This window comes from Macaca fascicularis, chromosome X (genome assembly GCF_037993035.2).
Source record: "Macaca fascicularis isolate 582-1 chromosome X, T2T-MFA8v1.1".
Taxonomy (NCBI): domain Eukaryota; kingdom Metazoa; phylum Chordata; class Mammalia; order Primates; family Cercopithecidae; genus Macaca; species Macaca fascicularis.
The window spans coordinates 17,190,148-17,214,191 of NC_088395.1; the positions used below are offsets into that span (position 1 = coordinate 17,190,148).

At 38.9% G+C, this 24,044-nt stretch overlaps 1 non-coding gene across 1 annotated transcript; it reads left to right on the top strand.

Moving 5' to 3' along the window:
- The first annotated feature begins 12,834 nt into the window (after positions 1-12,834).
- LOC123571515 (small nucleolar RNA U13) lies at positions 12,835-12,938 on the top strand. Its single transcript, XR_006695667.1, has one exon. It is a non-coding gene; the product is annotated as a small nucleolar RNA U13 (small nucleolar RNA).
- The last annotated feature ends 11,106 nt before the right edge of the window (positions 12,939-24,044 follow it).

A 24,044-nucleotide genomic window follows, 5' to 3' on the forward strand; every position in this document is an offset into this window, starting at 1 on the left:
CCAGGAATAAATATATATAATATATGTATTTATTTATATAGATGCATATATATATATATATATATATATATATATATATATATATATATGCGCTGCATCTGTGCCATTGTTTATCTGTTTGCAAAACATGCCATGTGTTGACAGCCAGACATATGTTCAGCTATATGGAAGTTCAGTCAGAGAGAAAGAAGAGCTGAAGCAGCAAAAAAAGGGAGGGAGAAGGAAAGATATGAAAGACAGGAAAACAAACTCTTGTGACTTTGTCTAGATGGTGAATTCCTTGAGCATAAGGGGTATGTTTGGGTCATCCTTAATCCTCATTGCCTACAGTTGTGCTGGGTACATGGGAGATGTTTAGTGTACCCTGAGGATGAAAAGAGGTAGCACGTGTAGGGTGCTTAGACCCATGTCTCCTACATACGTAATGCATGACAAGTGTAAATTGAATTAATGAAGGAGAAACTGTTTAGAGCTAAAAAGGCTCTTGAAATTTCTTTATATCAGTCTCTTTCTTTTGCACATAAAACTGAATTTTGGAGGTGTAATGTGGCAGGTTGGGCTGATTCTGATCCCATTCTGTATCATTTTCATCATGACACAGAAGGACTATGAGAAGAAAAAATTGAGTAAAACCTTAAAATGCAGCCAGTCAGGGATCATTTTGTAGTGCAGTCCCTGAGCTGCCTGTGGTATCTGCGGGAAGATTTTGCCTGTCTTTGACCGTTTGCTGTTCCATGCACATTTTAAAATCTGCTTATCAAGTTTTACAGAGCAAACAAGTAGAAACATTATTACTTTTATTGAAATTACATTGAATTTGTGGACTTGAAGAGAACCAATACTTTCATATGTTGACTCTTCTGATTCATTTTGATAAACAATCTCTTCATTTATTTAAGTCTTCTTTAATTTTTGTCAACAAAATTTTGTAAATTTTTTAGTGGAGATCTTGGACATATTTTGTTAACATTACCTTTGGATCTTTGGTATTTTTTTGATGCTATTCTAAATGGTGTGTTTTAAATTTTTCATTTTCTGTTTGTTGTTGGTATATAGAAGTGCAATTGATTTTTAAATATACTGTATATCCAGCAACTTTGCTAAACTATCTTATTTCTAATTAATTACCTGTAGGTTATTTTGGATTTTCTTATGCATACAATCACATCATCTGCAAGTCATGATGGTTTTCTTTCTTTCTTTCTTTCTTATTTTTAATTGTTTTCCTCTTCATGACTTTTGCACTGGCCAGAGCTCTCAGAACAATGTTGAATAGAAAATATCCTAATAAGCACACATGTCTTACTTCTAATATCAGAGACAATACACTCAAGGTGATGGGTACATGAGTATTAATTTAGCAATTTCTGCAATTTGTGTATGTTTGAGAAATTGATTAATAAAAAGTTATTTCTAAGGGAAAGCTTTCAACACTTCACCGTTAAGGATGATGTTTGCTGTAGGTTTTTGGTAGATACTCTTTATCAGATTAAGGATGTTTCCTTCTGTATCTAATTTGCTAAAATCTTAAATCATGAATAGAAGCTGTACAAATAAAGTTTTTATCAGCATCAATTGAAATAAGCATATGATTTCCACCCTTTGGTTGGTTATTGTAACAAATTGCATTGATTTATTTGCTAATGCTCAACCAGCCTTGCATTCCTGGGATAATGCCAACTTTGTTATATAGTGCTATATTTTGTTAATATTTCATTAAGGATTTTTACATCTACCCCATTATGTCCTTGTGGTGTTTTGCAGCCTAGGTTATACTAGGATTAGATAATAAGTTGGGGTTTACTCCTTTTTCTATTATCTGGAGAAGTCTGTTTAAGATTAAGAGCTAAGGCCAGGTGTGGTGGCTCACACCTGTTATCCCAGCACTTTGGGAGGCTGAGGTGGGTGGATCATGAGGTCAAGAGATCCGAGACCATCCTGGCCAACATGGTGAAACCCCGTCTCTACTAAAAATACAAAAATTAGCTGGGCATGGTGGCTTGCGGCTGTAGTCCCAGATACTTGGGAGGCTGAGGCAGGAGAATTGCTTGAACCCAGGAGGCAGAGGTTGCAGTGAGCCGAGATCGTGCCACTGCACTCCAGCCTGGCAACAGAGCAAGACTCCATAAAAACAATAGATTAAGAGCTACTTCTTTGTTAATTGTTTGGTTGAACTAATCAATAAAGCCATGTAGATCTGGGATTTTCTTTATTGGAAGGTTTTTATTTATGCATTAAATTCATTTTGTGTTCTTCTTCACCAAGCTTTTCTATTCCTTATCATGTCAATTTTGATAAGTTGTCTTTATATAGGGATTGTCTATTTTATCTAAATTTTCTTTCGAGGAATATAAAATATTTACAATGTCAACTTATCATTTTAGTGTCTATAAGAGTTTTTCAGTCCTAACTTTGAAAATTTGTGCTGTTTCTTATTTTTCAAGATTAGACTAACCAGAAGTTTATTGGTTTTATTAGCCTTTTAAATAAAATCAAGTTTTAGCTTTGTTAATCCTCTGTAATATATATTTGTTTTCTATTCAAATATTTTTCTTTTTTATTATTTTTGTCTACTTTCATTGGATTTATCTTGCTATTCTTTTTCTAACATATTAAAATGAATATTTAGCTCATTAGTATTAAGGTTGTTTTATGCATTTTAAGGCTATAAAATACCCTCTAGGCACTACATTTGTTGCATCCCTCATGTTTTGATATGTAGCATTTTTTTCATATAGTTCAAAATAATTTCTACCACAGAGTAAAAACTTATTTGAGGACAGGATGTTCACATCATCTCCAACTATCACACTACAGATTACTTATTAATTACAAAGTGAGAAAAGTACCTTGTGGCTCCTTGATATTTCACCTAACCTAGTGATCAAACTTGGCATCATCAAAAATGGGATAAACACATTCTATGTCTCCTGATGTGAGTCAGTGGGAAGCATACAGCATTAACTATGCAGTTTTCTCACCAAAAATGTTGAAGCTAAACTTGATAATGAGGAAACAATCAGACATGGGGTATTCCATAAGAAAATCAGCCTGGACTCTTCAAAAATGTCGATGTCATGAGAGACCATAAAATAAAACAAAGAAAAGATGATTATTCTAGACGAAAGGAGCTAAAGAGCCATAACAACTGAAAATAATTCATGATCTTTAACTGGTCCTGAATACAAAAACAAACAAACACAGCTATAAAGAATATAATTGGAAGAATTGAAGAAATTTGAAAATATTCTGCAGTAAATAGTATTATAGCAATTTTAATTTTCTTGGGGTGGTAAGGATATTGTGGTTATACAGGGGAGCATCTTTATTTTTATAGAATATATAGTAAAGTAACATGGTGTCTGCAATTTTTTTAAACAGGCCATACACACACATAGAAAGAAAGAAAAATAGCACAGCAAAATGCTAACAACTCATGATTCTAAGAGAAGTGTATTCAAGTGTTTTTGTATTACTTCAAATTCTCTATGATTTTGAAATTTTTCAAAATAAGAAGTTGGGAAAATATTTTGTAAATTTTAGTGTAATTTCTTTTTTGAACCCATGGGTTACTTAGAAGGCAATCTCAATCTTTACAGATTTCTGATCATTTTTTGTTGTTGATTTTTAAAATATTTTCCTTTCAATCTGAGAACGTATTTTTCAAGATTTTAATTTTTTGAAATTGGTTGAAACTTGTTTTGTGGCCCAGTATATAGTCAATTTTTGTAAATGTTCAATGTGTACTAGGAAATAAAAGTGTATTCTGCAGGTGTTGGATGGAGTATTCTATAGATGCCCATTAGATCAAATTTGTTAGCTCTTTTGTTCAGTTCTGTATTTTTACTGATTCTTGTCAGGTAACTATCAGTTATTGGGAGAGGGATGTTATAATTTCTCACTATGATAGTGGAAATTACCTCTTTCTCCTTGTAGTGCTGTTAATTTGCTGTATATATTTTGAAGCCATGCTATTTGCATATCAACTTAGTTATTATATCATCCTGATACATTTTATCTTTATTATTACAAAGAATGTTGACTTTAAAGTCCATTTAGTCTGATATGAATGAAGCTACACCAGAATTCTTTTTGTTTGTATTTGGGTGGTATACATCTTACCATCATTTTACTTTCAATTGTTCCGTTTTCTTTTGTTTCTGATGGATTTCTTATAAACAGCATTTAGTTGGGTTTTTTGTTTTTAACCTATTTATTTCAACCTATCTATATCTACGTATATTTAAATAAAATTTCTAAATCCACAAGCTATTACTGTTTTATACGAAGTTCATTTACATGTAGCCACATATTTATCATTTTCATAGTTCTTCATTTCTTTTTCTGCCTTTCTAACATTTGATCTTGGGTCATTTTCTTTTTTCCTTCTGCCTGAAGAGCTTTATTTAATGCTTTAAAGCATTTTTTAGCATTGATTTTCTCATAGATAACTCTCAATTTTTGCCTGAAATAATATTTATTTTGCATGTTTTATTGAAGAATATTCTCATCAGATGTGGAATTCTAAGTTGTCAGTCATTTATTTTCAGTACATTGGATATATTAATCATCTGTTTTCTGCTTTCTACTCTTGCTGTTGAGAAGTCAGCTGTCAGTCTAACTACAGTTCTTTTAAAAGTGTCTGTCTTTTTCTCTGATTTCCTTTAAAAGTTTGTCTTTACCTTTAGTTTTCTGCAATTTAACTATGATCTGTCTAGGCTGGATTTTAAATATAAAATCGTCTGTTTTTCTGTCTTCTCTCCTTTAGGAATTCCAATAAACATAATGTGGACCTTCTCATTCTGTCCTTTGTAATCTCACTCTTCTATAGTTTCCTCCCTTTGGTCTCTCCCTGACTTAATCTGGATAATTTCTTGTGACCCTTCTTCCCATCCACTGATTCTCTCTTCAGCTGCTGATAAAGCTGTTAATTGAGTTGTTAATTTTGATCATTTTATTTTTCAGCCCTAAAATTTGTATTTTCTCTTTGAAGTTGGCTTTGTCATGTTTTATATTGTCTCTTTCTTGCTGAAATGTTCATGCTTGGCTTTTATGTTCTTCAATATAATAAGTGGTAATTTTACAGTTTGTATCTAACAATTCTATATATGTCACCCATCTGTTACTTTTTTCTATTATCCACTGTTTTCAATTATCCTTAGCCATGCTATCTTGTTTCCTCATGTCCCTGGTTATATTTTATTGTGTGCTGGATATTGTATACAAAAAATTATTTGTATCAATTATTTGTTACCTAGGATGATGCTACTTTCTTCTGGAAAAGATTTGCTTTTGCTTTTGCTGGATCCTGGGGGTGAGAGCAGTCTAGTATCACCTTTATTCAAAGTCAAAGGTTGGGATTTTTAGAGCCCCCGGATGATGGTGAAACCAAGCAGCAAATCCTGTAAAGGCTCATTTACTTCCTTTTCATTCTTCCTTAAAGGGTGCAGCCTTCAAAATCTCAGTGAAAAGAGGGGTTCTTTACCTGGGTTCCCACATTTTGTGGGCCTAGATTTTAACTTTTATCCCCGAGTCCCATGAAGTTGTTGAAAGTGCATCTCAGTGGTCCCTTCCAAATCAGAAAAAGCCCCTAGGTCAGAAGTTGCTCTGAGTGCTTTTCTTAACTTTTAAGGTTTCTGTTCTTTTCTGGATCTTAGTCTGATTGTTTCTCACCATCTCATAGCTCCTAGATGATTTTTAGGATGTTTCATATATTTTGTGCAGGTGAGTAATGTAATTGTCTCTCTGCTCCAAACCCATCTGTTATGGACTGAGTTGTGTTCCCATGTTGAAGCCTTAGCCCCCAATGTGATTGTATTTGGAGATAGGGCCTGTAAAGAGGGAATTAAGGTTAAATGAGGTGATAAGAGTGGTACCCTAATCCAACAGGACTAATGTCCTTATAAGAAGAAGAGTCACCAGGGATGTGCATACACAGAGGAAAGGCCATGAGAGGAAACAAAAGGAAATCAGCTGCAAGCCAGAGAGAAAGGTTTCAGAAGAAACCAAGGTGACTGACACCTTGATCCTGGACTTCCAGCCTCCAGGATTGTGAGAGATAAATTTTTGTTGCTTAACCCACCCAGTCTGTGGTATTTTGTTATAGCAAGACTGATACAGCACTCTTCTGTACTCCATCCTGTGATGTTGGGGCAGGGACTGTGCAAACCCATTTTTCTTTTCAAGCTGGCCACCTAGGGAGCACTAGAGGAGACTGGAAGGCAGGAGATGGAGGAAAGGATATTCTCCTTCCTGTTTGCTTTGTGTTCCTGTGAGCATCACACCAGAAGCATGGCTCCTTGACAGTGGCAGTTAAATGTAGTTTGCAGTTTTCTAACACTCCAGATCACCTTCATTGCCACCCTTCCCCACCACCACTCCCCCATGAGACACCGGCACCACTGGTTGATGTCACTTACTGAGAGGTCTGGGTCTTAGCCCAACGGGACTCTCCTCCAAGCTTCTAAGTTTTTATAATTCCTATGTCTCTTTCCTTTGCTTCCCAACCCCAGGAGTTGTAGCAGCCTGCAGCAGATGTTACCTTTGTCATAACTTAGTGTTCTTGTTTTGCATTTTCCATTACCTGATTAATAAGTTCATTCCTAGTTGACAATTCTTTATGTTAAATTATCTTCATTAAAATGGGTGATTTCTGTCCCTTCATTAGATTTTCATTGATTCATATTTCATTAGTTTTTTATGTGTCTTCTGTGAGAGTGTTGGTTAAAATTGCTGTTCTCCCATTAGCAAAATTAGAAACCCCTGCCAAATGTTATTATTATGTTATTCAAACAATGGTTGCATTCATTGCATCATTACTAAGGCCAAACCATGTAGTCTTTGCTTTTGCCCCAAGATAGATGATGGGGAAGTCCTATTTTTAATGTGTCATTATCTTCTTTCATGGGGGGATCTTTCAGCTCTGTTAGGAGAGATGTATACCTCTGGTCTCATATGGGCTGTTCCCCTTTCAGACTGGACACAATGAAAGGTGGCTTGGCCTGCAATTTAAAGGTTTGTGAAGGGCAGCTGATATGGTCACTCAACCCGAGACATCACCAGCACACATCATTACTGCATTTTGACTCAGGCTGAAGATGGCTTACTAACCACCTTGGCTTTTTAGACTTACAATGATGTGTCTGAACAGGATCTTGCCTATCATCTGGTCCAATGCCCTCCATTCCTAAGTGAAGGAACACTCAATCCAGAGGTCCTATGGCCTAATTAATACAAATCAGGAGTAGGACCCAGAATTGCTGACGCTATTCCAGTTTTCCTTTCCTTCTTGGCTTTAGTTTCTTATGTGCCCATATGCCCATCCACCTCCAGCGTATCTTATGCTTTGTCTTCTGCTGTCCACCCTTCTAGTCCCCTTGTCTCCCTCAACCCTAATGCATACTGTGCTTCAGCTAAGCATCACCGTTCATTCTTCTCTGAGTACAACACTGATGGTCTTTCTTCTGGACCTTGGTTCCCATTGTTTCCTCTGCCTAAGATTCCCTTCCACCTAATCAAACTGTTAAAATCCCCACCCATCTTCAGGGTCAGTGTAAATGCAATCTCTGTCATGCATCTTTCCCTGGAATACAAAGCTGGAAATAATTTCTCCATCCTCTGTGTTGCTATGACACTCTGTATTTCTGTTGGAACATCCATTAGTTGTACCTTTTTTGTAGTTGTTTATTCTCATTCTTTCTCTATAAAATTATAATCCACCTGCATGCAGAGATTCTTTCATCTTTGACCCTCTTCAGTGCCTATCACAGAAGGTTCCATAGAGTAATAATAGTAATTGGTATTAAGCCCCATGTTTAAAGTTTACGTGGATTCTCCCAATAACCCTATGAAGTCAACGCCATTATTAGTTTCATTTTACATATGAAGAACCTGAGACACAGAGAGATTGAAAAACGTGCCTGAGATAACACAACTGGGGACTCAGTCGCAGGGCTGCTGATGCCAAAGTTCAAGCTCTTATCTACAATGCTACACTTCCTTCTAACGACTATGTGGGGACCTGAATCTCTTTTATTGTTATTAAAAACTGAAAAGATAATTTGTACTTGGAAAGTATTAAATACTTGAATCTATAAAATTAGTTGTTCTCCAAGTGAGGAAGAAAAAATGAAAACACTAAATAAAGGTTAATATCCCTCAAATTTTTCTCAGTAAAAAGTGAAATGCACTTCATCAAATTATTTAAAATTTCTGATCTTCTCTCTCTATTTCTAGAGTAAAGTGTAAGTCCTCTCCCAGAAAAGAATGATTTTATAAAGTGTAATGTGGTTTATGAAACCTTTAAAATGCATGGAAGGAAAGAGAACAGCGTGAGTCATTATTATTAGTTGGCTTAAATGTTATGAGAACTCTTGTGGGTGAATAAGGGCTGGCATCACTTCAGGAGTCTGCCATTCTTGGATGGGTGTGGGATTACTGTGCTTTATTTTTATCACCTCAAATGGGACATAACTAACTACAGCAGTGTCAGTTCTGTAGGATACTAAAAATTAGTATAGGGCTCATTTTCCTCACTGAACCCCCAAACCACTAGATAGTTGAGGGGATTTTAAATGCAAGGATACATAACCAACCATTCCTCAGAACAAGACCTTCCAAAACATTTGGCACTGAAAAGAAACCCAAGGAGTTAGGTCACGGTTGGCCGGAGTTACTATTATATTTTACTTGGAGGAACTACAACAAGGAAGTGATGGGTTAGCAGCAAGGTGGGACACAGTTTTGTGTTTACCTGAGAGGCTGTGTGGTGAAGTGATCAAGCCTAAGGAAGCTTTGACAGCAGACAGACAGAACCCAGATTGCCCATCTGGGCCTGCCATTTAATAGCTCAGTGACATTGGCTAAGTTACCTAGACTTTAAGCTGCACTTTCATCCTGAGTCAAATAGGGATAATGATACTCATCTTAAAAGGTTGTTATGATGACTTAATAGCACAGTGTGGCTTCCCAGACCTGAGTCATTCCTATATTACCATATCAGTCAGAGTAATTTTGAGAAAAGTTTAGGAAAGGGATCTGTTACAAAAGTGTGGGCAGGGCTCAAGGGAACCAACTGAGGGACAGTGCAGGACCCAAGGTTAGCAATTGTGGGGATCTGTTATCACGCCAGGCCTGAAGGGGGCAAGAGGAGAAAACACACACAGAACTGGGGAGCTGTTTAGAGAAGGCTGCAGGACTATGGCCATCAATGAAGGGCCCAGTCAGCCTGCAACAGTCCAGCTGGAGAGGAAGGAGGGAACTGAGCATGTACCTCAGCCTCACTCTCCTCCTACCTGCCATCTCCTGCTGGGGCTTCCCATTGGCTGAGTTCAGCAAAATGCCAGAAGCAAGGGAGTTGATGATATGGTCCATGCCAGTCAGCCTCTTGGTAGAGGACAGAGAGAAGGAGGCAGACAGAGGTGGGTGCAGAGGGGCAAATGGACCTATCACTACACTGCCTTGATTACTGTTTGCCCGTTTCCCTTTTAAAATAAAATTTCCTTTTATTAGCTGAAATAAATTTGCTTTCTTTTCTTTTTTTTTTTTTAAATTTATTTATTATTATTATACTTTAAGTTGTAGGGTACATGTGCATAACGTGCAGGTTTGTTACATATGTATACTTGTGCCATGGTGGTGTGCTGCACCCATCAACTCGTCATTTACATCAGGTATAACTCCCAATGCAATCCCTCCCCCCTCCCCCCTCCCCATGATAGGCCCCTGTGTGTGATGTTCCCCTTCCTGAGTCCAAGTGATCTCATTGTTCAGTTCCCACCTATGAGTGAGAACATGCGGTGTTTGGTTTTCTGTTCTTGTGATAGTTTGCTAAGAATGATGGTTTCCAGCTGCATCCATGTCCCTACAAAGGACACAAACTCATCCTTTTTGATGGCTGCATAGTATTCCATGGTGTATATGTGCCACATTTTCTTAATCCAATCTGTCACTGATGGACATTTGGGTTGATTCCAAGTCTTTGCTATTGTGAATAGTGCTGCAATAAACATACGTGTGCATGTGTCTTTATAGCAGCATAATTTATAATCTTTTGGGTATATACCCAGTAATGGGATGGCTGGGTCATATGGTACATCTAGTTCTAGATCCTTTAAACTAAAGAGCTTCTGCACAGCAAAAGAAACTACCATCAGAGTGAACAGGCAACCTACAGAATGGGAGAACATTTTTGCAATCTACTCATCTGACAAAGGGCTAATATCCAGAACCTACAAAGAACTCAAACAAATTTACAAGAAAAAAACAAACAACCCCATCAAAAAGTGGGCAAAGGATATGAACAGACATTTCTCAAAAGAAGACATTCATACAGCCAACAGACACATGAAAAAATGCTCATCATCACTGGCCATCAGAGAAATGCAAATCAAAACCACAATGAGATACCATCTCACACCAGTTAGAATGGCAATCATTAAAAAGTCAGGAAACAACAGGTGCTGGAGAGGATGTGAAGATATAGGAACACTTTTACACTGTTGGTGGGATTGTAAACTAGTTCAACCATTATGGAAAACAATATGGCGATTCCTCAAGGAATAAATTTGCTTTCTAAAAGAGACTTCTTAAAGCTCATCCTAAGCAATGATATCCATGAAATCACAGGTTGGATGTGCTAGTTTTTTCCTTATAATATACAGTAAAATCAATATTAAAATGGAAAGTGTGCACATATGTACTACATTTTGGGAAGTTTGGTCTCAGTTCAGAGCTTGGAACATAGTAAATACTCAAGACAGTGGTCATTTCTGTTGCTGGAAGTTGCAGATGAACATGTAGTGGAACACATTGTGCATGTTCAAGCTAACTTTAAAAAACATATGTTACTATTACTAACATGATGTTTTCCCAATACATTTTCTAACTATATATTGCTAATTTATAGAAAAAAAATGATATAAATGAGTTTTGTGTATTTTAAAAATAACTGGTCCATCTTAATAAATTTGATTATTTGGTACATTGATTTTCCATTAGATTGTTTTGGTTTCTCCAGGCAAACAAGCACATCATCTGGGAATACTGATAAGTTTTTCCTCTTATTGCTGTTCAATGATGTCTTATCATAGTAGCTAGAACCTATAGGGCAATGTTGAACAACAATGGAACAACAGTGGTGGTATCTGGAATTCTTTGTTTCTTCCTTACTTCAGTGGAAATGCTTCTAGCTTTTTGTTGTTTGATGTTTTTAGTAACATTAAACATGATGTTGGCTATGGGTTTATGAAAGATATTTTTTATCTTGTTAAGGAAGTGTCTTTATATTTCTGGTTGACGAAGAATTATTATCAGAACGGGCATTGTGTTTTACCAAATACTTTTTTTTTCTTTCCAATTATTTTTTATTTCAATAGCTGTTGGGGTACAAGAGGTTTTTGGTTACATGGATGAATTATACAGTGATGAATTCTGAGATTTTAGTGAACCCATCACCCGAGTAGTGTACATTGTACTCAATATGTAGCATTTTTTTATCCCTCACTTCCCCCTTCTGAGTCTCCAAGGCCCATTATATCATTCTGTATGCCTTTGCATACTCATGGCTTAGCTCCCACTTTTAAGTGAGAACATACAATTTTTAGTTTTCCTTTCCTGAGTTACTTCACTTAGAATAATGGCCTCCAGCTCCATCCAAGTTGCTGCAAAAGACATTATTTCATTCATTTTTAGGGCTGAGTAGTATTCCATGGAATACTACTTTATCCACTCATTGGTCAATGGGCACTTGAGTTGGTTCCACATCTTTGTAACTGTGAATTGTGCTGCTATAAATGTGTGTGTGCAGGTATCTTTTTCGTTTGATCACTTCGTTTTCTTTGGATAGACACCCAGTGGTAGGATAGCTGGATCAAATGGTAGATCTTAAGCAATCTCCATATTGTTTTCCATAGAGGTTGTACTAATTTACATTCCCACCAACAGTGCAGAAGCATTTTCTTTTCACCACGTCCACATCAACATCTATTATTTTTTTGACTTTTTAATAATGGCCATTCTTGTAAGAGTAAGGTGGTATCTCATTGTGATTTTAATTTGCATTTCCCTGATGATTAGTGATGTTGAACATTTTTTCATATGTTTTTTGGCTGTTTGTATAACTTCTTTTGAGAAAAGTCTATTCTTTGCCCCCTTTCTGATGGGATTATTTGTGTTTTCTTGATGATTTGCTTGAGTTCCTTATAGATTCTGGATACTAGTCCTTTGTCAGGTGCATAGTTTGCAAATATCAAATGCCTTTTAAATGTCAGCTGAGACCTTACATTTTTGGAATAAACCCTGCTTGATTATGATGTATAATTATTTTATTATATTTTTTAATTATTCTTTCTAGAAGAGTCAGATCTTGGTTGAATAAAAAGAGAGTGTGTATGCCTAAAAGTCATGTTCAAGATTTAAAAAAAATTTTTTTAAAATTATTTTTAAAGGTTTTTGTGAGTGTATAGTAGGTGTATATATTTCTGGGGTATGTGAGGTGTTTTGATACAGGCATGCAATGCGAAATTAGCACATCATGGAGAATGGAGTATCCATCCCCTCAAGCATTTATCCTTTGAGTTACAAACAATCCAGTTACATTCTTTGTTATTTAAACATATGCAAAGAAGTTATTGCTGACTATAGTCATCCTATTTTCTATCAATAGTAGGTGTTATTCATTCTTTCTATTTTCTGTTGTACCCAGTAACCATCCCCACCTCTCCTCCCAACCCCCCACTACCCTTTCCAGCCTCTGGTAACCTTTCTTCTACTCTCTATGTCCCATGTTCAGGATTTTGAGGAACTAAATATATATATATAACATTCAAGTACATAGTTTTTTTGTGGTTCATAAGCATGATGATTGGGTTTTCATGCTCGTGTGTGAGATGTGCCTCCCTCAAACCTTCTTACGACGCTGGTGCATTACCCATCTGATGTGAAAAAAATTACTTACTATTTACTCTGATGAAGAATAAGGATGTAAGAGCCTATTAGTAAAATTTTATGTTGTGCGTAGAATAATGTTTAAAATAATGTTATATGAGAAATAACTGTAGTTGCATGTTCCCAATAAAATAGAAACATCCTTCACTGGTATGCAGGCTACTGAGTCACTCTTTTACCTCCAGCACCTTAGCAGTTTCTCAAAGAATGGAAGGACCGAAAGTTAGAAGATTCTGTCTCAGCTGTTCTTGCCCTTTCAGAATAGAATTCCAGGCAGAGATTAACTTGGGCCTTGAAAATCTTTCTACTTTTTTTTTCCACTCCAGAATCAGACTTTTATTTTTCTGTACCTACTTAGAGTAGGTAAGTTTATCCTAGTATGAGCAAAGACAACTAAGTAAGTAACAAACCAAAATGTAGCATAAAGGAGTTGTATGTATGTGTGTGATGCACACATATGCATGGAAGGGATGTACTTTACATTTTTTGTTTTTGTTGTTGTTATTATTTTTTTTAATTTTAGTAGAGACGAGGTCTCATTTTGTTGCCCAGGTTGGTCTTGAACTCCTTGGCTTAAGCGATCCTCCCGCCTAGGCCTCCCAAAGTGCTAGGATTACAGACATGAGCCACCACACCTGGCCACCTTTGTAATCTGCATAAATCTGGGCCACCCTAGTGTTCACCTCCGCTTAGTGCATATTCAGAAGATACACTGCTCTAACAATCCAAAATAATTGAAAACCTATTTAAATTGTTTACAGCGGTATCCACAAAATGTAAAGAAGGAATTCCATTCATAGCACTCAACCAAATTCCTCTTCACTCACCTTTCATCATAACTTCATCATCCTAACTATTGTGTTATGATGAAAGCCCCATTTCTTTTCTCTTCCTTGAAGTTATGTACTCTCGACCCTTCCCATTGCAAACCAATCAACCTCTTTTCAGTTCAAGCCCTCACCCATTGGCCAGATATGTATGTTAAGGCCCAATAACTATTAGGCAAAGGCAAATCCTTACTAGGCAGAGTTTTTATTTTGTTTTGTTTTCCTGTAATACATGCAGAAACAAAATTTCCAGGCAACCTTTAAACGTCTGCTTACCCAGGCCTTTAATTTTCCCCCTCCAGTAAATATTTCACCATGTTCTAATGTGATAGATTCTAAATCCCCCCCCACCTCCATAAATGAAATTATAGAATGGCCAATAAATGACAGGGGGTCAAAAGCAGGGAGATCTGGGTAGTCCAGGACCTAGCAAAGGAATTCTGCAAGTAATGGAGTGTTGCATTTGTTGGCAAAAACATCGTCACAAAAAGTGCCGTCTCTTCTACTTGGCCTGGTTCCCTCGAAGCTGAAATTTCCCAAAATGTATTACTAAAGTCTCAAGAAAGAGCTACAGGAAGAGCAAGGTGCATTAAGCTGTCTCTCTGCTTCTTAGAGCTGGAGGGTTTCCAAGGGTTGAGATACATCTAGATGGAGGAGGGGGCTCTGACTGCCTTGGGCAGTTTCTGTCCCTGCCCTTTGCCCCCTGCCCATGCCCCTCAGTCTCTAAAGCCCAGACACCCCCTCCAGCAGAGTGATGAGCCTATTTTTAAAGACCAGGCATACTCTGAATGAATAATGACTTCTCTTTTTCTCTACCCTGTGCCAATCAGTGACTCATCAACCATTTTCTAAATGACTATGTTTTCATTCCCTGGTTTCCTTCACAGTGCGATATTAGAGAAGATTAAATGCAGCCCCTAGCTGCCTCCCTCTGCTTTTCTGCGTCTTGTTTTAGAGATGTTAATGCCCCCAAAAATAGAAGCATTTCGTTGAATACCAATCATTTAGTGACAAGTGAAAACACACACACACAGTCATGTTGGGGAAAGGTTTGTATGACTTCCAGGAGGAGAATGGGTAAAAAGAAAATAAAGTGGCATCTTGGACTATGATGGCAAATGTGGTATCTCATCTGGACCTCATTCCCTGCCCCTTACTGGACTCCTAGATTTCCAGGCTTGGCCCCTTTATTAAGGAGCTACCTACACTTTGTATAGTCACTTTCTACTCCTTACTATTGTCTTACTGCCAAATCGTTGTTTTCTTTTCTAGGGTTTTCTCTTCCTACTCCTGCTCCCAGACATCACTGTTTCCAAAATGAGGTTTGCCTTTTGTCCCAGGGGTAAAGAGAGGGTTTGGATGGTGAACATAAACTCATCACCATTTCTGGGCTAGTTATACTTCACTTATCCTGCTGCTGATGGGCCTGTGGTCTTATCTTCTTGACCAAAAAGAAGAAAGAAAAAAGGAAAGAAAAGAAAAAGAAACCCAATAACCCAATCCCAATCCTTAGATGTCCCTCCTCTACTGTGCCAGGGATCTTCTATTTGTTCTTCTCCACCTTGCTCTGTGGCCTATGAGCTTTATTTACATGGATTACATCAACAGAATTCTCTAATCCACAGGCTTCCAGATGAGTTTGAACTGGGGAGAGTATCAGAAGTAGATATGGTGGGTCAGGGGTGGGAGGACAGTGAGATTTAGGTATTTATTCTGCTCAGTTCCATCTTTGGGCTGATACTGTCCCATGCCCTAAGGTCACTGCTTCTTTCAAGAAAACCTGCCTACGTTACTCTCTCCTTCTGGTAAGCACCCTTCCTTTGGGCCTAGGGGTGGTAACAGCTCTGCTGCTAAGTCCTGAGTCCCTGCATTGTGCCCACTTGCTGCCATTGTGTAATTAGTCCCTCAGTAAAAGAACACTAACATAGCACATGTGTACATGCGTAACAAACCTGCACATTGTGCACATGTACCCTAGAACTTAAAGTATAATAAAAAAATTAAATAAGTAAATAAGTACAATAAAAAAGCAGAGTTCATTATTCGTTTACAGCTTTTCCAAGAAAGCCTTATTGAAATATAATTGCTATTCAATAAGGTGCACATATATAAGAAATTAATTGTACACTTATATGTGTACACTCATGAAATCATAATCACAATCAGAATAAAGAATATATCCTTAAAAAAAAAAAAAGAATGCTCTTCAGATCATTCATTGGTTTCCTGTTAAGATCCCAACTGGTCCTATCTTCACCTGTTCTCCGTCCCCATCCTGCCCTGTCATCCTACTTTGCTCTGATTTTTCTCTCACTTCCTGCAGCATCTTCTGGCCTCCTTAGGCCTCTAGCATGAAGCACAGCGAGCCTTCTGAGGCATCTCCTGACCCTTAGAAAAACAACATCAAAGGGGCACAGTGGCAGGGATGAGCCTTTCTGGAGCAAGAAGTACAGCCTCTCAGAAATCTTCAGACTTATGATCTCAACGTGTTGTGCATGAGCTTCAGTTGCTGGAGTTAAAGGATGAGGATTGATTTGCAGCTGGTCTCCCTTGACTACAGCAGTGATTGAAAAGAAAAATGGAGCTGGATTTTTTATCATGGCTCAAGCCCTCCACATTACAATATACTTGTCCTGAGCCTGTAGGACTTCTTCGTCTGTGAATCATTCCCAGATCATCTAAGGCCACAGTAAGCTATACAGCAACTGCATCTCAATAATCATAATAATCATAATTATAATCATCATAATGGTTACCAATTACTGAATGCCAACTCCAAACCAGGCGCTCTGCCTGGTGTTTTGCCTCAGTAAACCAAATGGAAGTTTCCATCTCACTCTTAAGGGCTGGCTTCCGCACGGTATTTGAGAAAAGGTCACATTGAATCCCGATCCATTCCCAAGTTGTCCACTGGTGTCTCTTGGATTCCCTGAGTCACATGTTACTTCCGGCTCCAACAGGGGGCACAAAGAACTTCACTGTGGGTGGAGGTCTGGAGCCCTAAGAAGGCCTGCACTTTGGTATGTCTGGGAGTTTTGCGGTGTGGGGGTGGAGTGGGGTGTAGTGATGATTGCTGGGTCCCAGCTCTCACTTTCTTTTCCGACACAACCAGACTGTGATGCGGGTCTGTCAGTCTGTGAGGAAGGTTTGAGTAACATCAAAGGGAAAACCACCTGTGAAGGGAAGGATGAAAAATCGCAGGACCCTTTGAGGTGTTTAGCTGTCACAGGGGAACTCTTAGAAGCACACCCCAGTTCATGCCCTGGCCCTGGCTCTTCGCCTCCACCTCAAGTCAGCTCTCTCTGTGGAAGTCCTTCCTTCTTCCACCTCTGCCTCTCCCCTTTTGGAAATGTTCATCCACTAGGACCATTCTCACCCCCAGGATGCATCCCTCTTCCCCCAGCAGGACCCCTCCCCCAGTGTGAGTTAGTCAATGGGAGGACCTCTGCCCTGTCCCCTGGGTGGTATATATCTGTTCTCTCTCTCTCAAGACCTGCACGCTAAGGTGAGGGACAGATGCATGTCTTTACTCTTCAGCTTGTCTGACAGTAGCTGTGGGCAGCGCGCTCTCTCTGTCTCTCTCTCTCTCTCTCACACACACACACATGCACACACACACACACACATACACCTGTAGAGATCACCCAAGGACAAATATTGATTCTCAGGGACAACATAGTCTATACCCAGATGGAGAAAGAATTCTTTCCCTAAGTGCTTCCACACTTTGCAAGGCCGCTCTTCTACGGTGAACTTGGTACCTCACATCATTATATGATCACAGTTGGTTTGTCTATTCATTTTTCCCTTTCAAGTTGCTCAGCCTTGGCTCTTTGAGAATGGACTCTTTAATGGCCACCCCTTTCTCTATGCAAAGACCCAGTCCAGGTGGAGAGATGGCAACCTATATGAGATATTGCATTTCTTAGTTAAGGTCCCTCCTCTGCCCGATAGAGTGGGTTTGGTTTCATTCCTCCGGTTCCATATATCTTGAGCTCTACACCCTCACAACTTCCTGGGGTGGCTGAGATTCTTTTCCCACATTCTTTACCCTAGTGAATGGCCCATCAATCTGGGTACCTAGGAATTGGCCTTTTCTCCTTTCATGCTCTAGCCCTTATGTCACATACATTACCATGTTCTGGTGATGTTAAGTCCTTGACTGTTTCTGGAACCTATCTGCCTCTTTCCATTCCTCCCACTTCCACCACTCCCACCACTGCTGGCATGGTGGCTGCCGGTCTGTTCATCCCGTCATCCTTCCCATTCTTTATCTGCCATTGCTGTTCACTTTTTCACTACTTGTATGTGGTCATGCCTCCCCCAAATAAATTGTAAGCCCATGAGGGCAGGAGTTTTGTCCATCTGGTTCACTTCTGTATCCCTTGTGCCTGGCACGTGCCTGGTAGGTAATAGGTGCTCAATACTTACTTGCTGGATGAATGAATAAATTGTTGAGTCCAATTCACTTATCTGAGAGGCTGGGAGATAAAGCCCCTAGCACTGTCTTGTATACAGGAAGCTGTCGAGGAATACCTGTTGGATAAATGAGTATTTCTTTTGCTCAAGGCCATGTAGCTAATTAGTGGCAGCATGTAAATCAAGCCTTCTTACTCCAGTTGATTCATATTCTTGGCTGTACGTTAGAAACACGTGGGGAGTTAAAAAAAATCCTGATGCCCAGGCTATACTCTAGACCAGTTAAAGTAGAACCTCTTGGTGGGGTCTAGGTGTAAATATTTCTTAAAGCTTGCCAGGTGGTTCTGATGTTCAGCCAAGGTTGAGAACTGTATTAAATCATGAAGTAGGGCCAAGGTAACCCCACACTCCTCATACTGCATCTAATAGAAAAAGTTTGAGAAAAATTAAAAACCTCACTGCGTGAATTGAACATTGAATTCCCATGCCCTCGAATGGTGGTAGCTTGTGGGAGAAAGAGAGCACATCATCATGTTGGGTTGGGCCATACCCTGGTAAGAACCAACATGTGTTAATCTCCAAAAGTGAACCCTGAGGGCAGAGAAATTGTTTTGTAAGGTGGGTGTAGGCACTAGAAGAAAATAGGTAATAAGAATGTATTCGAGACTGGTTACTGGGAAGCTATTGCCTAATAATCCTCTTAGACCACAGAAGAGTAACTTCAGAGATTTGAGGTGGATTTTTGTTTGCGTCATTTAAAATGTGCAAACCTCCAGCTGTGTTTACCAAGGAAACCCTTTTAGGCAATGATGGGTAATAGGTTGGAGGAGTTGTTTTCTCCCAGGAAAAACATCATGTTGGATAGCAGTAGTACTTGGTGGTTCATATTATCCCAGAATCACCAAGCCCTTTGCTTGAGGCTTGTTTTCAGAACTGCCATATGTGAAGCTGGGAATTATGACTTGAAAGAGAAGTGAGAAAAGAAAGGATGGGTGACTTGCCCAAGGATTGCTTTAAGTCATTGAAATCACTGGGAGAGAATGCGGTTCTCAGAGTTCCCAATTTTGAGCCCCTGTTCCACCCTTGGGATGCTACCCTAACCACAGAGGGCCAATGTCATGCAATTAGAACTCCTTACAATGACAGTTTCTTAAATACATTACAGGGTTTCTTAAAATATGAGGGAACAGCAAAGTAAACCGCTGTGCAATAGCACAGAATTAGATTTTGTCTATTTGTAACATATATAATAAATAGATACTGACATTAATATATAAAGTACTTAAGTTAGGTATTATAACTCAATACAATGTTTAATTAAAATACTATGTTTACGTGGCCAATACTTCTGTTTATGAAGAATTGCCCAGAGGGATTTTGCAGAGCTATGAAGATGCATGGACTAGCCTGTCAATTTGTTCTATGTTTTAGCCACTCAAGTGGCATACATAGGAAAACAAGACTAAGGAGGAAGAAAGGTTATACCGATTCCAGGACTTTACTAAGACGGAATCCTGTTTTGGGTGGAAAAACCAAGCCATAGTTATTGTAAAACTGATGGAATTGGCCCAAATGGAAACTCAATTTCAGTAGCTTTTCTTACCTCCCAAGTCTAACAGTTCTCTCATGTTACCTTCATTTTATACATTGCTTTATTCCTCTGGTGTGGACATAATCTGCAGTGTACATTTCATGTGTTTTAACATTAAAAACAATAAACCAGCATGCAAGAATTCAGCATGGATTAATGTTGAAAACATCAGTGGTTGGAAACATGCAACCTTGAAATCAGAAGGGTCATTTAGTTCCGTTCCTTCCCTCTAGGTATTTGAATGTTTAAACACCAAGATGTTGAGTTTGGAGACAGGTCATTGTAAAAGATCTCTAGGACTAGAGAGTCCATAAACTCAATTCAGGGTTTCTACAGTTAAGAGATTTGTATCATTGGTTTATTTCATATCTTATCACATTTTTTCCCCTGGGTTAAGCCAAATTCTTCTTGTTTAGAAAAAATCACAGTATAAGAAGACAGGTCCTAGGGCAGAGGAAGGTTTCATAGGCTATGGGACACTAACAAGGTAGTCTTTGGCCAAAAGTGGTCACCTTAGGGCTGTGCAATGAAACAGTAGGGAAGAGTGGGGCAATGTTCTACTTTTGAATACTTACAAACTATTATCTAATTATCTACTAATATGATAAAAGATTAAGTTCCCAAAGCATGCTACAGCTGCAAATTGAGCTCATGGCAGAACAATCATACTTACTCAGATCATTCCTCCCACAGCTATCTCAGCATTTCCATTTTATGGATGCTTGAATCCCTTTGAAAGTAATGCCATCTTTCCAGTTCCTTAAAACATTAAAAGATCATTTTCTTCTTTTTGTAGGGTAAATAATTTAAAAACCCAGTTTTAATCAAATATTGTTTAATTTTAGGTTAATAGTGATTAAACAAGTAATTAAAACTTACTAGGAAACACACTCAATGTAATTTTTTACTACTATTCATAATCTATAAAGACAAATTTTAATATTTTCCTGTTTAAAAAATGACATTATTTATTGGCCTTAAATTGCTTATCTAATAAAAACTAGACTGTCAACAAGTTAAATCGACATATTATTTTGTATGTGGTTCTGGGACTGACTGTACATCAAAATTCAGAAGAAATTTAAATCTATGTTCAGATATCAAAATAGACAAAAACTATTTTCATGACATGATGCTAATAATTTATATTGTACTTTTTATATATGACATATATGAAGGTTTTAAAAATGATAATGTAGGATAAAAGGGTTTTTTTTTGTTATTATTATACTTTAAGTTCTAGGGTACATGCGCACAACGTGCAGGTTTCTTACATATGTATACTTGGGCCATGTTGGTGTGCTGCACCCATCAACTTGTCAGCACCCATCAACTCATCATTTACATCAGGTATAACTCCCAATGCAATCCCTCCCTCTTCCCCCCTCCCCATAATAGGCCCCGGTATATGATGTTCCCCTTCCCGAGTCCAAGTGATCTCATTGTTCAATTCCCACCTATGAGTGAGAACATGTGGTGTTTGGTTTTCTGTTCTTGCAATAGTTTGCTGAGAATGATGGTTTCCAGCTGCATCCATGTCCCTACAAAGGACATGAACTCATCCTTTTTTATGGCTGTATAGTCTATTTTATCAGAGACTAGGATTGCAACCCCTGCTTTTTTTTGTTCTCCATTTGCTTGGTAGATCTTCCTCCATCCCTTTATTTTTAGCCTATGTGTGTCTCTGCATGTGAGATGGGTCTTCTGAATACAGCAAACTGATGGGTCTTGACTCTTTATCCAATTTGCCAGTCTATGTCTTTTAATTGGACCATTTAGTCCATTTACATTTAAGGTTAATATTGTTATGTGTGAACTTGATCCTGTCATTATGATATTAGCTGGTTATTTGCTCGTTAGTTGATGCAGTTTCTTCCTAGCCTCGATGGTCTTTACATTTTGGCATGTTTTTGCAATGGCTGGTACCGGTTGTTCCTTTCCATGTTTAGTGCTTCCTTCAGGGTCTCTTGTAAGGCAGGCCTGGTGGTGACAAAATCTCTAAGCATTTGCTTGTCTGTAAAGGATTTTATTTCGCCTTCACTTATGAAACTTAGTTTGGCTGGATATGAAATTCTGGGTTTAAAATTCTTTTCTTTAAGAATGTTGAATATTGACCCCCACTCTCTTCTGGCTTGGAGAGTTTCTGCCGAGAGATCTGCTGTTAGTCTGATGGGCTTCCCTTTGTGGGTAACCCGACCTTTCTCTCTGGCTGCCCTTAACAGTTTTTCCTTCATTTCAACTTTCGTGAATCTGACAATTGTGTGTCTTGGAGTTGCTCTTCTCGAGGAGTATCTTTGTGGCGTTCTTTGTATTTCCTGAATATGAATGTTGGCCTGCCTTACTAGGTTGGGGAAGTTCTCCTGGATGATATCCTGCAGAGTGTTTTCTAACTTGGTTCCATTTTCCCCCTCACTTTCAGGCACCCCAATCAGAAGTAGATTTGGTCTTTTCACGTAATCCCATACTTCTTGAAGGCTTTGTTCATTTCTTTTTCCTCTTTTTTCTTTAGACTTCTCTTCTCACTTCATTTCATTCATTTGATCCTCAATCACTGATAGTCTTTCTTGCAGTTGATTGAGTCGGTTACTGAAGCTTGTGCATTTGTCACGTATTTCTCATGTCATGGTTTTTATCTCTGTCAGTTCGTTTATGGCCTTCTCTGCATTGATTATTCTAGTTATCCATTCTTCCATTCTTTTTTTCAAGATTTTTAGTTTTTTTTCGCTGGGTACGTAATTCCTCCTTTAGCTCTGAGAAGTTTGATGAACTGAAGCCTTCTTCTCTCAACTCGTCAAAGTCATTCTTCATCTAGCTTTGATCCGTTGCTGGTGATGAGCTGCGTTCCTTTGGAGGGGGAGATGTGCTCTTATTTTTTGAATTTCCAGCTTTTCTGCCCAGCTTTTCCCCCATCTTTGTGGTTTTATCTGCCTTTGGTCTTTGATGATGGTGACGTACTGATGAGGTTTTGGTGTGGGTGTCCTTTCTGTTTGTTAGTTTTCCTTCTAACAGTCAGGACCCTCAGTCGTAGGTCTGTTGGGGAGTGCTTGAGGTCCGCTCCAGACCCTGTTTGCCTGGGTATCAGCAGCAGAGGCTGCAGAAGATAGAATACTGCTGAACAGCAAGTGTACCTGTCTGATTCTTGCTTTGGAAGCTTCCTCTCAGGGGTGTACCCCGCCGTGTGAGATGTGGGGTGTCGGTCTGCCCCTAGTGGGGCATGTCTCCCAGTTAGGCTACTCAGGGGTCAGGGACCCACTTGAGCAGGCAGTCTGTCCCTTCTCAGATCTCAACCTCCATGTTGGGAGATCCACTGCTCTCTTCAAAGCTGTCAGACAGGGTTGTTTGCATCTGCAGTGGTTTCTGCTGCTTTTTGTTTAGCTGTGCCCTGTCCCCAAAGGTGGAGTCTACAGAGACAGGCAGGCCTTCTTGAGCTGCTGTGAGCTCCACCCAGTTCGAGCTTCCCAGCGGCTTTGTTTACCTACTTAAGCCTCAGCAATGGTAGGCGCCCCTCCCCCAGCCTCGCTGCTGCCTTGCCGGTAGATCACAGACTGCTGTGCTAGCAATGAGGGAGGCTCTGTGGGTGTGGGACCCTCCCAGCCAGGTGTGGGATATAATCTCCTGGTGTGCCGTTTTCTAAGACCCTTGGTAAAGTGCAGTATTGGGGTGGGAGTTACTCGATTTTCTAGGTGTTGTGTGTCTCAGTTCCCCTGGCTAGGAAAGGGGATTCCCTTCCCCCTTGTGCTTCCCAGGTGAGGCGATGCCTCGCCCGGTTCAGCTCTCACTGTTTGGGCTGCAGCCGCTGACCAGCACTGATTGTCTGGCACTCCCCAGTGAGATGAACCCAGTACCTCAGTGAAAATGCAGAAATCACCCGTCTTCTGTGTCGCTCGCGCTGGGAGCTGGAGACTGGAGCTGTTCATATTTGGCCATCTTGCTCCGCCCTCCAGGATAAAAGTTTTAATGCTATTTTCTATGAGCATAACAAATCACAGTGTGAAGTTTTTATTTAATGGAAATGCAAAATGGTAAAATTATCAGTATACTTTCTAAATTTAACATTAATTATTGAGGTACCAGAAACATCCTGATGAGTACATAAGATTTTGATCAGTTGAATACTGATCTAGAGGAGATTATCATAATTATTCTAGTTTTTATGCTTCACATTAACTTGTGCCTCAATATTAAGAACTCTTATGCATCTTATCTTATGTACTGGCCAATTGAGGGTCAAATTATGATTAGCAGTTAAAATTATTAGTATG